Genomic DNA, 16,398 nt, shown 5'->3' with positions numbered 1-16,398 from the left:
TCTAGCTATCACTGTTCTCGTCCACATTGCAGTTATTGCAACACAAAGCTTCTTGCCCTGTCACGTCCATAACTACTCTAATGCTATTCACCACTGGGGTTTGTAGCTTCCTGTGTTGGCTCCTACTATTTTCTTAAACTCCGAAGTCCCAGCTTGGGCTCAGGAAGTCACCAGGCAGCAGGTCAGCTGAGACTGGGGGAGCAGGTCATAAGAAATGTGCTCTATTTTTTCACCTATTCTTCTGCTGTCCTTCAGGCATCATCATTAAACTTATTTTATTTTCTCCTCATCATATCCCAACTAGCTCAGACCTAGCCAACAGCATCTTCAGCTGTCTTTGAAACCTCCTTAAATCTTGGCAGCATTATCAAGTAGTTGGCACCACAGTAGAGTGAGTGGCAGGAGAAAACAGGCTCCAGCACATTGGGTACCAGAGACCTCAACATAGACACTGATCAAATTATCTTAGAGTCAAGACATTAGGCTATGGCAGACTCACTATGGCTACTTATTTCCATGTTTTTAATTTATCACTCCTAAAGCCTTCTACATTGTAGAGTGAGATTCTAAAATGTGGGAGTGAGACATGTTTCCTTCAGGTGGTGGAGAACTGAGAAAGAGATAACAGCATTGCCCTGACTGTTTTTTAGCAAAATATAGACTCAACTGGTGAGACTCACATCAGGACATAATTACATGCTGGGGTAGCTAAAGAAGTGATCTTTTTTTTTTTTTTTTTTTTTTTCCATCCCCCATATATTGAAATTGGAAGAGTGGAATAGATTTGGAAACTCACAAAGTTATCTTAATAACCTAGGAGTATAACTTTCAACATCAGGGTTTCTAACCATAGATTTAGTTTACTTACGTGAGTCACAGCTACTCAAGCAGATTTGTTTTATTGACTTTAGTGATAATATTTCCATAAAAATGATTTTTTTTTCCTCCTTGGTATATTTTTGTGATATTCTGGAGGCATTTTAAACACATTTTGGATTTGCCATTTGATAATACCATTAATTATTGCTCATTTTACTGCTAAGTACTTTGTGGTTACTGGGTGACATAGCTTTGCAAGGCTAAAAGATATTTTATGTGCCAGCGAATGAATAGTAACGACTGTGAGCATTCACTCTAGCTTTTGTTCTGTGTTGTTGCTTTCTTCTCTTAACACTTACCAGGTCTTTAACACCATTGTTTTGATCTTGTTGCTACACTGCTGAGAGTATTCACATAGAATGTGCATTTAGTTAAGCAGTTAAGGCTTTGTTTTAAATATTACTGTCTTCAGGCCCTCGGGGAGACGAAATGTATGCTCCGATTCCAACCACAGCGAAGAAGCAGCTGGTGCACTAGTACAGAGAAAGTGGAGACGCTAGTCAAGAGAATTACGAGTGCACTGGATTAGGATCTAAATCCTGGGTGTTCCTTTAGTGGTACATAGAAATGAGTGATACTGATGAAATCATTAAAACCTGGATACTGTCTCCTTTTCTGACAGTCAATACTATAATTGCTGACTGTTTAGGGTAAGGGATATATAATATAGTGGAAATGCATCTCAAAGTACAAGGAAAGTTTCAGGACCTGTAGCTGGAACAGGCTCTAATCTTAGCAGAGAGTGCATTTGCAGTTAAATGGAAAAAATGGCTTTTGATATTTAATTGCAAATTCAGCATTTATCTCTGGATTTATGAAAGTTTGTTTCCCTACTACTTTTCCTACAGAAATTGTCCTCAGTGATACAAAGAACATGTGCATACACCTACAGCCTCTATAAACAGTGCTGCTATATAAGAACACAAGAATGACTGCACTGGGCCAAATTGTGTAAACTTGTAGCATCTGGTTATGACTGAGGTGAGGAGTTCCCACAGCTTCTCTTTGCATTTTATGAAGAACCACTTCTTTCTGTTTATTTTGAAGCTGCTAGTTGCTGGTTTTCTCAGGAGCAGTGGAAAAGATTGTGGGCAACCATCTTCTATTTAGCCTGTCCAAGTCTCCATGAGTTTATAGACATCCTCATTCACCATTTTTTTTTTAATTGTTTTATATATATATATATATATTTTTTTTTTTCCCAGATTAACAATCCCTTCTCTACAATCATTCCATAATTCCAGTGGTTGTTACTGTATTTCTTTGAACATTCTCCAGTTCTAGGATAAGCTTTCTTCAAATGAAGGCAATGGGAATAAGGGATTAGAAAATATTTAAGATGTAGGAGCACAGCAGACATAGAGGCATAGCGATAATGCACATTTCATTGTCTTTTCCTTTCCTAATATTTCCTAGCATTGGTTTGCTGTTTGGCCCCTAAGTGGTGAGCTGACATTTTCATAGAGCTATCTGTCATTCCTTGGCTCCTGATTGGTAATGATCAGTGAGAGTCCACCAGTGATTTTGTACAGCCAGAATTATTTTTTTTCCTAACATACATTCACACTTATTACAGTGAAAGTAATCCACTACTTCATCAGCCTGTCACTCAACATTATAAGTGTCTTTCAAAATTCTGGCTGCAAGCCTTTCCCTTTATTGACACAATATTGAGAAATATTTCTCTGTTACACCTTCACTATCCACCCCAAAATGAACCTTCAGTTCTGTGTTCCATACAGGTGCTCTTCTCCATAGCTTATGTACAAAGATTTTTCTTCAATGAGAAATTCATTTTAGTGGGAAAGTATCTTAACACAGTGCCTGCTGTAAACGTTGAGTTTCTGTTCTGAATTTACTTATTTCTTCTCTCTTGCCTACACACAATAAGTTGGTTCAGTTTGTTTATGAAGAGCCCAAATATTGTGGAGCCTGTTAGTTGTGTTCTCTAGACACTACTGTAACACATAAAATAAAGCAGCAAGAAAATATATTGCCCTTATGACAAAGCAGTAATTCCTCATAAATACTTTGCCACTAATATTAGGAATGTATTTGTGTATTTTTAGCTGTTGCTAGGGAGAAAAGCGTTTTGATCTTTTCTAGAAAAGAAAAGATTAAGCATTCTGTCTACATTTGATTTTCATTTCATCTTTCCCATATATTCTATTTCTTTCCCTGGAAGTCAGCCAGCAAGCCAGCTCCATGTAACTACCTTCTTCCTTCCAGGCCTCTAAAAGGATTTTGTTTGAAAAAGATGTTTATGGTGCTTATACTGCTCATTCTCTGTTCCTCTTTCTAGTCCATTGTCTGCTTAGGTTGTGAGTTATTACTGGGTGTTTGTACAGAGCCTGGCACAATGTAATCCTGCCCTTGTGCAGATGTGTAGGTATTGCACTAATAAATGTAATTACTAATTACAATATATAATAATGTTATTTGCTATAAGGTATTTAATTAAAAAACAAAATTGTAAAGGTTTCTCATCACAGATGCTGGCACACTTGCAATTTTGTAGGGGTTCAGTCTGAGTACTTCTTATAGAACAGGATCAAAGTTTAGAGAGACTACTGGGATTATCCAAATGGTATTCTGTGTGTTTTTTTTTTTTCCTCAGATATTTGCTCAAAGTAGTACAATTCAAAGAGACGTGTGCAAACCTGAGGCATACAAACTTAAGACTTGACTTTAAGAAACCCAAACTTTAAAGATTTCATCATTCAGTTTGGTCCCACACCAGTAGATCATCTTTGGAAGTGTCCTTGTTCCTGGACATCATGTGCGCTCTCCAAGGGCAGTCTTGTACATTTGATATTTAAAAAATAACCATTGAAAGGTCTGACACTTTTAAATGATATCACTGCTTTTAAATTATGGACAATTCATGATGTCCTACACTGGAAGACAATAAAAATTGGCACACAAAGATGATCTCCCCAGTCAACAATTAAGTTTGTTATATGACATAGTCAAAATTACTCTGCAAATTCTCAGCTGATTTCCCAATGTTTTCACTTGGTAAGACAAAATGAACCAGTTCATTTTCTTTACTTCAATGATTTGAAACAATATTGGTTCTGATCCCGTACTTTATAAGTACTCTGAATGTTTTGAATCTATTTTGCAGACTTGGTCTCTGTACATTTCTGTTGATTTAACTTTTTTTTTAAAGTTATGTTTTTAGAAGCATGCCTCATTTATAAATCTGGCATTTATTACTTTCTGTTCAGCTAAGTTGGACTAAATTTTCAGTTTTGAATCCTGTGTGATCACTTTACAAATGAATTAAAAGGAAAATAATTACTTTTTAAAGCATGCATGTTTGGAATTCCCTTTGGCTTTAGACTATTTTGAAATCATGTTTCTTACCACAGACATAAAAAGTTATGTGTTTTTTTTTTTTTTTTTCTTTCCCCAGAAATACATTCAAGGAATATTATATATGCAGCTTCATTGAACAGTTGGTTTGCCATGTGAATTTTGTGACCAAGAAGGATAAAAGCCCAAATTTGGAGCACTTACAAGCCTTAAACACATGCATGAAGTATATATACAGATGCCCCAATACTAGATGATACTACACCTGGAAAAAATTTAAATGTAACATGCTTAAAGAATAAAACTAAGCTAAAAAATAAATAAAATGTCAGCCTTTCTATATATTTTAAATTCCATATTTTTAATAACTGCAAAGTATGTTTGTGGGAGGAAAATTTTTAAACAAACAAACAAAAATAACCCTAAAGTTGTAGATAAAAAATGGTCTTTTTCTGACTTGCTATTTGGAATTATGAGGTTATGAGACACACTCTAGTCTTTTAAGTACACAGTTACCACTAGGTTTAAAATCTCTGCTAAAAATGTTTTCTTTCACAGTTATTTCTGTGTTCAACCACTGAAAAGAAAATGAGAAATGAAAGGGGAAAGGAAAGGAAAGGAAAGGAAAGGAAAGGAAAGGAAAGGAAAGGAAAGGAAAGGAAAGGAAAGGAAAGGAAAGGAAAGGAAAGGAAAGGAAAGGAAAGGAAAGGAAAGGAAAGGAAAGGAAAGGAAAGGAAAGGAAAGGAAAGGAAAGGAAAGGAATGGAAAGGAAAGGAAAAGTTATGAGACAGTAGGAAAAACTATTCTAAAATATGCAGAAGAGACTGTCAAATTATATCCAGTTTGTGCAGACCACAGGTAGTGAGAAATATAGAGAATTCCCATACAGTTTGACATGTTTCCGATTCACTACTCCATCAGCACAGCATCCTGCAGTTTCTCCAGCTTGTTCTTCATGGCAGGTGAGTACGGAAGCCTAGGAGCTAGCATTATTGTATTTTCTCTTCTGGGGATACTTCCATGAGAGAAATCTGCTCCAATGCAGAAAACCCGTAAAAAATCCAGTGCATTAACCTCCTAAAGTTTAACCTCCTCAAGCACTGCTGGGTAAATCTCTGCAGCTTACAAGTGATTCCATCCAGCTGTATGGAGAATCCATGTTCATCTTTCCCTGAAACTCTCAAATAAATGCACCAACACATCAGTTTTCATCCTCTGGGATGGAGCCAGTTTTCAAGAGCAGTTCAGCAGCTCCTTTTTAGCCTGTGTAGGATGATACCTCCTCTGCTTCCTGATACTGTGTCTCCCAAACAGTGGGACACTTCTTGAAGAGAAGGCTTAAGTGCAGGTTAGATCTTTCTACCATATGGTGGGACTCCTAAATACTGGCAACAAACTGCAAAAGGAGGCCCATGAAGAGAACTCTTAACAACAGACCTAGCTACAGATGGTGTTTTAAGCAAAAAATACCACTGAGGTAAAGAAAGCACAATCTGCATCTCAGTCATGAACACACATGCTCTGAAGGGCTCCTCTTTCTCTGCAAACCCTTTAGCTACTTCATTTCCAGAAGGTTACTTGATGAAGACAAAGAAGTCTGAATGTAAAAGGCTGCTGTGTTGCAAAACTTATGTCCAGAATTTTTGAAATGCCTGACGTTTCCTAACATTTTCAAAGGGATGCTAAAGATCATTAAACTTAAAAACAAAACAAAATAAAACCACAACTTTGTGTGTATGTACACTAACATGACACAGATGCAATGGCTGTTGTTGGAAAAATCAGCATTTTCCAAAGATCCTACCATAGAGTTCATTTCTCTGCTAAGAGTATTGGAGTAAAGAGTGGAACATCAAATTTTTCTGTTTTAATTTAGCAGACACTATTTTTTAGAAAAGAGTCTACCATAAATAAGTTTCTCATTGCATAATCATATTCCAGTATTCTCACAAATTGGAACATTTCCTAATTCCTGCCTAATATTAAACAGCAACAATATAGATCAAAGATAATGCATACAAATTTGATATTTACAGTGTTTCCATGCCTACAAAGAAGAGGAAAAGTGATACTGCTGTATATAAACTAGAATTATGGCATTTTCAAGGATCAACTACCTAAATAGTCAACATGTGCACAAATATAAGTTTAAATAGCTGCTTATTAAAATATGTAGTAAAATATGAGAGTGTACTGACACTTAATACATTAAGGGTTTATTAGTCTATCTTCAGAATAAAACTACCTCGTATGCAGGCACTATCAGATGGTTGGTTTTAGCACATATATGAGTATCATTGTTTTAAATCTGCACTTGCCAGGTTTTAATCATGAACCATACTTAGTTCCATTAAAATAGCTGTTTTGTGTAATTGAACAGCAGGAAGTAATAAACACTCAGTCCCAATAGCGTTTGGATACCAAAATGTAGGTGACTGATAATCGAAAAACACATTTATCAGTCTCTGAAAATAAACACCAAAATATGAACCGACAATTGGGAAGCAGAGACATTTGATAGCTTTAATGCATGCCGGCAGGATGCCTGATGCCAGAAACCCAAATTAAGTGTTTGCTTGTGCTTAAGACAAATACTGTCCCATCATCAGTGTATCAAGGTAGAGAAATACTCAGAAAGAAGATCAAAAGAAAGCAGTGGGTTGAGGCTATAATCAGAGTACTAAAGGCAATGTTGACGAGATTCAAAGTTGGCTACAATTCAAGTTCGTGCTAGGCAGATGTTTATTATTTTGCCTTTCTCTCTTACTGGAGCTTAAGAGCAGAGCTGGTGCTCTCTCAGAAGGACAGGGAAACCCAAGAAATACTCAGAACAAAACTGTAAAAGGGTTCTTCTCTGGGAGATCAGGTAAAAAACAAACTGCCCACACTGGGGAAAGGTTCAAGTCTTGTGGAAAGGGAGTTTGTTGATGTGAGTAAAGGCCACCAGTGCAGCTGGAGATGAGTGTCTATGATGCTCTTGCCTCTAGTAAAACAGTGACAAAATACCTTAAAATTGCTTTGCTGCCTAACGTGGGGGTCTATTACATAGACAAAGGAGGAAGGCAAAGGCTCTTATATCTCATCTGAAACCACATTCCACTCCCAGCTAGAGAGCCTGTGAAATGATCATCATATTGCTTCCGATGAGAACAATTCATATGAAGTAAACCACTGAAAACTGTTCAGGGACAGTTCTCCATGAAGACATTATGGCAGGAATACAATGTTCATATGGAATGAGGATAGTTTTATTCTGTTTCAGCAATGCCCTGCTAAATAATGTTCCCTGAAGATCCCTTAGAAAAACTTATCTTGAACATACTTAATGTGAGCAACCTAATGCTTTGAGACTACTATATCTTTTTTATATTCAGTTTATTGACTACATAAAGAATTGCTTTCCAGGTGCTAAACTTTCCCTCCACGGTTTCAATCCCATAGAGAACATATTTGTTTTTATTGACTTTCCATTCTGGTAGTTTTCTCTTCTAGCCTTGAAATTAATCTTTATCACGTTAGCACGTGTGTTTCTGGTGAGAGGTGAATCCTTCTGTATTTGGTAAGGAGTCCACAGTATACAGATTTATATGGCAGCATAACAAAACTACATCAGTAGTGGTAGAGGTACCTATAGAGACTGATGATTTTCCAAAAACCCCTTGTGCATAAAAAATAAACAAATAGAACAAGTCATAAAACCAATCATTGTATATCCGTGAGAATTTTGTTCTTGGTGTAATATTCTCTGAGTTCTGGTGCAATGACCAGATGCTTGAGTAGGATTCTGGGGATAGTCACTTCAGGATGAGGATGTGCAGAATAAAGAACTTTCACTTCACAACTTTGTGGTTTTGTTCAGCTGAATGCCCATCTCAGAATGAATTGAGCATGGGATGGAAAGAGCCTGGGATAAAATGATTAAACTAAGAATAGCAGTTTAATAGTGAAACAGACAGCTAACTCAGTGTAAGCAGTCTGTACATGGCTTACCCATCTGTTTCTGCATTTTGAGTGCTGGGAGCACACTGCCCAGCACAGGTGGTGCCAGCCGCTCTGTGCTGTTAGGAGGGCAATTGCTCCTGAGCAGGATGAGCTCAGGAGCTCATGCTGGGCTTATGTTTGTTCCTACACAAAAATGTTCTTGCTGTCCTTTAAATCAAAAATATTTGCAGCCTGGCTTTTGTCTGAATAGAGAAGGAATACATAAATATTGTTGTTACCCAGAAGTAGAAAGGGGGACCTTGTATTCCTTCCCTGCCTTTAAATTAGACTCAGAGTATTGAGCACAAGAAATAGTAGGAAAGCAAAAACCTAAATGCCTTAGCTCAATTTTAAAACACCTCCCTGCCTCCTGCACCTTTGAATCTCTTCTGTGTTAAACATCTTCCAGAGGTTTCTCCTGAGAGGTCCATGTCCAGCTGGTCTGACAAACCAAGGGCCCCCAGTTCCCATGGGTCTTGGGTTGTCACCAAGCCTTGGCAGGATTTGGTCCTAGGTCTGTGCCTGTTCCTCTGCAGTCTCCCATTTTATAGGAAAACGAAACTTCAGACAGTGCTCTGCTGATGCTGGTTTGACCCCTTCACACTCCATATACAGTTAATTAAATCTTTGAAGCCGTTTTGACAGATATTTTCTTGAATGTATATAATTAAGTTTTAAATTCTTTCATTCCTGTACATGTTTTCACTGGGGTCTCACAAATCATCTGGTCAGTTCTAGGGTTCTGATTAGGATCTTTCAAGGGAGTGGAGTAAAATGCAGGGAGGAAAGAAAATGGTACACATTTTTCTCCAACATATCAAAAAGTACTTTTTTTCTCCTTTTTTTTTCTTTTCATTTTTATTTCTAAAAGTGTGTTTAAAGCCTATGACTCTCGCTGGAGAAAAACAAATATGAAAAACCTATCTTCAGATTTAGTGTGAACTAAACTAAAAGTTGACCGTATTTGAACTAAAACCAGGAAATCCATTAGTATTAGTGGTACCAGCTGTTCTGTGCATTAATCCAAACTCTGCAATGGGACACAGTAAGTCCTGCACTACAAGGTCAATACAGAATGGATAACTTTTATTTCAGATCAGTGAAACAAAGAAGAAAAAGAAGTCTCGGAGAAACAAAGTGCTGTGCTTATAACTCTTTCTGTAACAGCAGCCTTTTAAAATGAATTTGAAGAACTCCTGGAATAGGACTGTCCCTTTGCTTTTGGGAATTATGCTTGCTCCGTGTCTCAGCTGATGTCCTTCTGCCCTACTAGGACAGCCCAAAGATCCAATATTTAATAATAAAATACTGTTAGATAAGATCTAAATCTCAAATTCCTGTTTCATTCTGGCTAAAGTTATGTTGTTGGTTAGAGTTGGTGGAAATCTGAGTAATGCAGGAAAAAAGAAAGGAAACAAAACTTGCTATTTTCCAGATGTTACCATTCTTTTACACACAGTGGTCTCTTTGCCCTACCAGCTCTTTCAGCCTGTTTTCCTGTCCTGGGAAAAAAAAAAAAAAATAAATAAAATCTTTCTATAGGGTAACAAGAAGAAGCATTAACTTGAAGAGAAGTCAGCAATCCCACCTACCATTATGAGGGCAAAGAAAAGGCTGGTAGTTAAAATCCTGTGCCTGTTCCAATGACAATTTCAGTGACTTCCAAATTCACACTTGAAACTCATCTCTTCAGATTTTGCATTTGGTATCCTGCTTTATCAGGTGTAAATAGTGTCTTCAGAGTTTGAGAACAGCAGAACTGGACTAATCGGTGTACTAATTCAGTCTTGGCTCCTCTAATTTGTTTGATATTTTCAAGAAGCTGAACTGATGTGTTGCAAGAAAGATTAAAGACACTTCACTTCCCATTTGCTTTAAATGTCTGCTAGTAAATAGTGCTGATAAGTAGAGATACAGCCTAAAGCAACATTCAGATGACTATAGGGTTGTGTTGTCTTAATTTACATTTTTCAGTAAGAGTTTTGAATCCTACACAGTAATAAACGTGCAGGAGTAGAACTCACAGAAGGGAAGGAAATATTGGCATCCAACTTTACAACTTGGACAACACAGTGATAAATAAAATCTTCCATTTTCTGCAAATTGAATATTACACATAGTCCCTCCTCATAAATAAATAGTTGATATAAACACTCTTGGAGTTATTTCTTACCAAAAATGCATGACAATTCAGGGCATGCCCACATGTGTTTGACATATTTCACATGTGTAATTTATGTAGCTTCCATGGTTTTGGGGCAGAACACATGTGTTTCACACATGGACTGCACAGTCCATATTAGCCACGGTCCAAATAGGTTATAAGAAGTGGGTAGGCTGCAGATGCAGGGCTATATGCTGAAGCATAGCAACAGTGAGAAATTCTATGGAAAACTATTGCAGTCACTTGGGACTGTGGGCAAAACTCTGGAAAGACTGCAAAACAGAGGATGTAGCTCTCCTTTTCATCAGTTTGTGGGTGTGTCTCAGTGTATTTTGGATACTCTACTACTGTCACTTCCCCAAGAGTGCTTTCTGGAAATATGCTCACTTTTCAAACCATAACTGATTAATCGGTGGACAAATGTCAGAGGTCACCTGAATAGAAAGAGGAGGGAGAGCCTGCCCTGTGGGTCCTGGTGTGCAAACGGCTTTGCTCTGGGAAAGAAGAATGTTGTTTTATCATAGGACAGGACGACACTGAGGGGGTTTTGACCTTTTCCCCACCTCAAGGCAAGATCAGCAACCCTTTTGCAACCCTTCATGATACATGTACACATGTATGTCTAGCCTGGTTTTAAAGACCTTCTGGAAGGGACAGTGCAGTCTTCTTGGGCTTCATTATTCTTATTGTTGCAAAACTTTTACTAATACCTAATTATATAACTAAAATACACACCCATTACTTTTTGTCTTGCCCACAATGGATGTGGAGAGCAGGTTATTCTATTCCTTTGTACAACAGAAACTTGAAGACTGTACTTCAGGTCATTTGTTCACTTCTCCTTTCAGTCTGAACAACCTCAGCCCTTTCCAGAGTATGATTTTTTGGGCCACCTGAGGAGTTATGTGAATACCACTTTTATTTTGCTTTTTTATGAAACTATCACAGGAGTCATATCAAAAATTCTCACTAGAATCAAAATATATGACAATAAAACTTTCCTTGCAGTCCACAAATGCTGTTGTCCTGTCACAGAAGTTGGCTTGGGTTGGCATAATAGTGATATCTCATACATCACATGCCATATGCTATGTAGGACTCTGTTCATCCCTTTGCTATATTGTAAGTGCTTACCTGGAAAATCTGCTTGAAACAGGATTTTAACTCTTTGTTCTGGAATTTTCCAGGAATTCATGTTAATTTGGGTGGTCTATAATTCCACGATCTCCTTCCATTTTGGAGAACAGGCTGTTGGCAACTGAGAAGATGTTACTGTCATATATTTTGCTTATAGTAAGATTTTTGCACTGTGTTTTCCACGATAGTTTCACAATGAAGCTAAGGAACCATACTAGAACCACACACCTGCTCTTGCCTTGCAGCTAGCAGCTACCTAATACAGATATAACCTGGCATATACCTTCTTCCTGTGGGGGACAGCCAAATTAGGGCATGATTTTTTCTGAAGTCCTCTTCTCACAAGGCATGGAATTTAGACTTTGGTTGGCTAACCAGGAAAAATAATCAAGCAAATTCATTATTTTATCTACTAACACCAAAACTCAAATCCATGCCTTCACTTCCTACTCTACATATTTACACTAATGGGTGCTTTCACCTCTGAAACTGCTAGCCCACTGCTTAAACACTGTTAATCCACCAGGGCTAAAGTACAAGCATTTGGCTAAGGTTGACATAAATATGCTGGTAGAAATTCAAAGATGCAAATGCTTTTACTGGATTTTTGAACAAGATAAACAAACTTGCAGTTACAGGAATGTCCATGTGTACTGCTGGTATGTGCCTTAAGGACCATTCCGGGTTCAAAATCTGATGTGTAACTGTCACCTCTGTAAGGCAAATATCTTCTACTAACATACAACTACATCTAGTTTAGCTACAACTAAAAAAGTGCTACTTGGGAAGCTCAGAACATCACCAAGAACTCATTTTCAACACATGGAGACAAAGTTAGGAATATCTTCATGTTTTTGTATAAGAGACATTTCCATTAGATGTACAGTAAAAAGATCATAATGCAGCTCTCCGCAGAGAAGACAAGAAACATGAAACTACCAGAAGACCACAATTCTTGTCAGTTAAAGATGCTAAATGAGGAATAAATTTTAAAGAAGTGAAAAAAAAAGTTATTTCTTTTGTAACATTTAGAATGCAAAGCACCCTAAGATATTTCATCATCTGTTTGTATATTTTCTGTTATAAAGCATGAGAAAAATCTTTCAAACTTCTCTTCCAATAAAAGTTTTTTTGTAATATTTATGATGATAATCCACCTAAGGATGTAAATGGGGAGAACATAAGAGAAGTCTAACTGACATGAGACTCAGATATGTTTGACAGACTCATTTATAAGGTCTGTAATTTCTATGCAATTCTCCAACTATCTTCTAAGCTTACCTAATAATACAATAATCTGTGATTTAAATGTCATGGCATCCCCCTCCAAAGCAAGTATGTTCTTTAATAAGATGGGTAAGCAGATTAAATACTTCACCTGAAGGCAAATAAAGAGACAAATTTGTAAGTAGATTCAAAGAAAGAAATCTCTCTAGCAAAGCACGAAACCACATTATTTAACAACTTCTACAGTCTACACCAATAAGAACGTGTCTTCTGGCAAAATGTACCAAGGAAGTGGTCTTAATTCTAGACCATATTTTCTAACCTTACAAACCAGATCTTTTCCTTTTTATTTTTTTGTCTATAAAAAAAGAACAAACCAACCAAAAAAAAAAAAAAAAAAAACAACAACAAACTGTCTGTAATGAATAAGAAAAACTTTTGAAATAAGTTGTTTGTTTCAGTTTCAATTGTGTTCCTGAGTGTAACCTCACCTTACCAGTAAATAGTATATAGATGTTCCCATTAAATAGTATATTGTATCATATCATATATCGTGTATAGTATCAACCTTCCCAATCAATCTTCCCAATATCAGTATTGGGAAGATTGCCATGCAAAATAGGTATACCCAATTTACAAATGAAGGTGGAAGAGGGTACAGTGTGTGGTCTCAATGAGTGAAAAAATGTTCTCCTAATTCTGTTAGGTTATGGAAAGGTCTATGAAAGCTATTAAGGATTCTCGTTCATCAGCAGTGTTGTTGTATGAGTTTAGACACATTAGAAATCACCTATCAAAAGCATTGCTGAAAAAAATAATATTATTCCAAACTCCTAGACTAAAGTGAAAAGTTTTCTGTTTTCTGTAGTTTCTTCTTTTCTTTTCTTCTTTTCTTTCTTCTCTTCTCTTCTCTTCTCTTCTCTTCTCTTCTCTTCTCTTCTCTTCTCTTCTCTTCTCTTCTCTTCTCTTCTCTTCTCTTCTCTTCTCTTCTCTTCTCTTCTCTTCTCTTCTCTTCTCTTCTCTTCTCTTCTCTTCTCTTTCCTTTCCTTTCCTTTCCTTTCCTTTCCTTTCCTTTCCTTTCCTTTCCTTTCCTTTCCTTTCCTTTCCTTTCCTTTCCTTTCCTTTCCTTTCCTTTCCTTTCCTTTCCTTTCCTTTTCCTTTCTTTTCTTTTCCTTTCTTTTTTCTTTTTTTTCTTTTTTTTTCTTTTTTCTTGTTTGTTTCCAAAGACTTATCCTGATTATTCATTCCAGTAGCAATTACCTGAGAAAAGATCTTGTCTTCCAGTTTCTCTCAAGCCATCATTTTATGACTGCATGGAACCCAGCTATCCGGCTGCACTAGTGCCAGGTCAAGGATAGCTAATTTGATTACTGCATAGGCAGAATATGCCATTCCAACAGGACATAAGATGAGGGTGGGTACAATACATCAGACAAGAGTGTTGGTATATTGCTTCAGCTGCCAAACCATCCTGCTCTTTCCCCTTCAAGGAGGCATTGACTCTGCCTGCCCAAGTTGACAGTTTTACTAGCAGTGTTAGGAAGACTTCACTTCTAATGTGAGTGAGATGAGGCTGAAAGTCATGTAAAGATCTTCTGCTTCTTGCTTGGTCAGCATTTGGAATGAGGACCTTCACTACAGACATTGCCATATCTAGTTCAGATGAGCTGGGGTGTCAGCAACTTACTAACAGGCCTTTCCCCTGAGTTTTATACACATTTTTAAGCTTTGTTTCTGTATTCAGTTTGTTGCTGTCAACCTCTCTCTCTTCTCTCTCTCCTCAATAATGTCTCTTGCTGGTTCATGTGACCCTGGGCAAGTAACAGATTCCTTACTACTTGTTAACAAGAGTTAGCAAATGACATATTTTCCAAGTGAAGTCTGTGGAAATCCCCTGTCAGCTGTGAATTGTACTATTTAAATTATACTACTGTGCTGACAGATTCAGATTTGCTACTAACCATGTTTGCAAGAAAAAGCCAGGTATGGGAGAAAATTATTTCTTACAAGTAATGCTTTACCTTGGAACAGCTATAGAGAAAGGTTTTTGGCTCAGTGAATTAGAGGTTTCAGTGATATTTTGCTTAATCTTTATGATTATCCATTTGCATAAACCATGAGTGGGTTTAAACTTTCCACATTGTCCATGAACTGAAAAATGAGCTTCTCATGGTAAGTGTTTTGGCCCTCAACTTTCCTCTGTGTGCTTTCAGCTATTAGCCACCAGGTTCTTCTCAAATGGCTGCCTGTTTATACCCAGGCTGAGGGGCAGCCTGGAACAAGGTGGTGGTTGCTCTGAGCTCAGTAATGGTGGCAGGGCCCAGGAGTGCAGGCTCTGGAAAATCAATTTGGTGGCTGCAGCCTGGGGCATTTTGGAAAAGTCCTTTGTTCAGAAACAACAGTCACTAGCCTGAGCGGTTACTTGGTACTCGAGCACCAGGTTCAGCCACTTGCTTTGAGGCAGGTGACACAATACCCTATGCCGCTATGGGCTGGTAGATTCGGAGATAGGGAAACTGGTGCTAAAGGGATCTTTAGGGAGATAAAATGCAGCCTTGCATCTGCAGTTTCCAGATGTATACAAGTTTTGGTTCTTCTTTAAGATGCCTGGATCCTGCCATTTTCCCAGGAGCAAATGTCACTGCAGCAGAAAGCACACCACCAAGACGCCATTCAGCCTGGGGCCTGGTTTCCTGTGGGCCATCCTGTGTGCCTTCTCTGGTGTCTGACAATGCCACTGTGTCCATGCCACAGGCCGTCCCTCAGAGAAGGGTACTGGTTTGTGTCTCTTACTCCTGTCTGCCCAACCCTTCTCCTTGAACTTGTGGGTAGAAGGTATCTTTGAGCTCTCCCTCTCATTGTCATAGTGGAGGCTGGCTAGCAAGACCAGAAACTGGGCTGGGGTGGGGTGGGAAAGGGGGTTGAAATAAGTAGCAGTGGGTGGGTACAATAACATAAAGTTTGGTACTGTAAGAGCAGAATGTAAAAGTCGGTATGAAACCGGTAGTCTTTTCTGGATTATAACATCTTAATCCTCATACCAGTACTGTCAATTGCAGTTTTCCTGTTAACTTCAGTGTCCTTTGGAGCAGGATGGGAGGCTGAGGGCTACATCAGCTATTATGGCCACCTGAGGAAGAAGTGCTCATTGCCCAGGCTGCCAATTTTTGTCTTTTGATACAGTAAGAGAGAAGTGGGATGGGGAGAAGTAATCATGGTGCTTTATTCTGCATATACATTCGGTACCATGACTCCTTTGCACCACTGAATGTGCACGAGCCAGGATCTGGCAGCTGTAGACAGTAGGTGGTCTGAATTGCTTGTTACCCTCTTGAACTTAGGTGCGATAGCAGGCTTTTAATCTTGGATGCTATAGCTGGCAGCCTGAATAGGGCCCTTATATCCTGCAGCTTAAGCAAAGACTGTAAGAATGAAAAGTGGTATAATGTAATCCACAAAGAGGGAATAAGAACAAATATTTAGGAATCAATCTTCTTTATTTCATAAGCAGTATCAAGTAACCAAGAAGAACTCAGCAGAAACTGACTATGGAAGCACCAGAGAAATGCTCAGTACTTGATTGCAATTTAATTAGCTTTCAATAGCTTCCAGAAAAAAATCTCCAAACCTGCATATATTTAAGATAAGCCTTTTGTTCCATTTGTAACCCACAAACTGACAAGGAATCAAGG

The sequence above is a fragment of the Aythya marila genome (genome assembly GCF_965140915.1).
Source record: "Aythya marila genome assembly, chromosome: 6".
NCBI classification, from domain to species: Eukaryota; Metazoa; Chordata; class Aves; order Anseriformes; family Anatidae; genus Aythya; species Aythya marila.
Note: the sequence above shows the minus strand (reverse complement) of the source record.